The sequence below is a fragment of the Hypomesus nipponensis genome, chromosome 12 (assembly GCF_054491055.1).
Source record: "Hypomesus nipponensis isolate SF chromosome 12, ASM5449105v1, whole genome shotgun sequence".
NCBI lineage: Eukaryota > Metazoa > Chordata > Actinopteri > Osmeriformes > Osmeridae > Hypomesus > Hypomesus nipponensis.
Window position 1 is genome coordinate 12339083 of NC_140372.1, and position 2002 is coordinate 12341084.

Consider the following 2002-nt stretch of genomic DNA (forward strand, 5'->3'; position numbering starts at 1 on the left):
TAAATTCAATCTCCTTTTGTCTTCAGAGTTCTGTTATTCATGAGACACTTTTTTGAAGATGAGAGTAGGCCCACTCCAAAATGACAATTTCATGCAACGTTGTTCTATGAACAGAAGAGTTTCTTTTCTCATATATCGGCTTCATCGTTTTATATACCATATCATAACCTTGTTGTACCATTTCTGTTTGTATGACACAGTAGCTATGTAGCAACAGTAGCCTATAATATTATACCTCAAAGTACAAAACAAATTGAATTCTCAAACCCATCCAAAATGTCAATTTTCTCTAAGGACAAAATGTATGTCAATGGCGAACTTACCATTTGTTCTTACAACATTGAAGTAATGTTATCTCTCCTCGCTGCTGTCTGAACATGTTCACTCATTAGGTAGGTTTTGTTTTGGGCTGAGAAAGAGCTTGAAAGACCAGATCCACAAGTCTTTGTTATCACACGCTAAAATCATACACACACGCACGCACACACACAAACACACACACTCAAATGATCTTCAGGTAGCAAAAACTACCATTCAAACTCCTTTTTCAGATCGATTAATGGTGAGCATTGTACCAAATGGTGAGGGGAAGGAGAAAGTACGTAATATTATTAAGTGTTGATTTGCAGCTTCAGTGCAGTTTCTAAAGTGTTTGGATAAACCAGAATGGGAAATTGCAGAGAACAGTACACACAGACTTATAGGGTGTGTGGAGTGCTGGTGATTACAGCTCAGTTCATTCAGATTCCAGACCAAGAAACCAGTACATTCAGGCCACTGTGAAACACACACACACACACACACACACACACACACACTTCCTACATCCCCAAAGTTGTCATGGAAACAACCTCGTTCCGGCTGGCACCAAGCTTGAGGGTTGGCACTTTCAGGGTTTAAACCAAACAAAGCTAGGGGGCTGGGCCCAAGATAACGCCACATGCAATGTCCCTTAGTCCCCCCAGAGGAAACGGCTCTTTGCAGGGCCAGACATCAACCAGAAGGCTCGTCATACACGCTACCTTTGTATGAGCGGTGTCTGAAACATTGTCTGTGAGGACACGTCCTGTACTTACTGTACACTACGAGTGTGTAATGTGCCTTATATAGATACAGCAGTTAGTGTACTTGCTAAGCTACGCTAAAATGGATAGAATCAGTCATATCCTGTTCCATCTTCCATCAGTGCTCTGCTCCTTGGTGAACGGCTCTCCCCCAGGGCAGAGGGGATGGCGGTTTGACAGGGGGTGGACACTGTAGGCAGGCAACCGGTCTGAGCTGGTTCCAGGTCTGTTTGGTGCGGGTCACTAGTAACTTTGATCCCAACATCAGATTACCAGCCTGTGGGTTTGGGTAACCCAAAACACTTACATTTACATTTAGCAGACACTCTTATCCAGAGCGACTTACAGTAAGTACAGGGACAGTCCCCCTGAGGCAAGTAGGGTGAAGTGCCTTGCCCAAGGACACAACGTCATGTGGCACAGCCGGGAATCGAACCGGCGACCTTCTGATTACTAGCCCGACTCCCTCACCGTTCAGCCACCTGACTCACCGTTCAGCCACACTTCCTGTTTGTGTGTGCCCTGGCAGACTTTGCCAATGATTGTACTTGTATGGACCCTTGCCTGTTGTAAAACTGGGAATAAGGACCAAGGGAAGGTGAACCTTGAGTGAATGGAGAATAGACACAAAGGGTCTGTACACAGTTTAGTGTTATAAAAGGTAAGGTAAAAAAGCTGTCTGTTGACTCATTGTCAATAGAGACTATGATGATGTGTTCTGTAAACAACGCAAACAGTTTCACACAATCATTCCATTGTGAAATGTAGATTATGCAACATACAATGTGGAGACACACCTTTAAAATTATGATAAGCTTTTTATATGACGCACATCACGGCCAGGGTTTGGTCTGTGCAAATAAAGGTTTACATAAGGATTTTTCTATATTGAATATATTTACTTTCGATATGTTTTTGGATTATCTTCTGACTCTGGA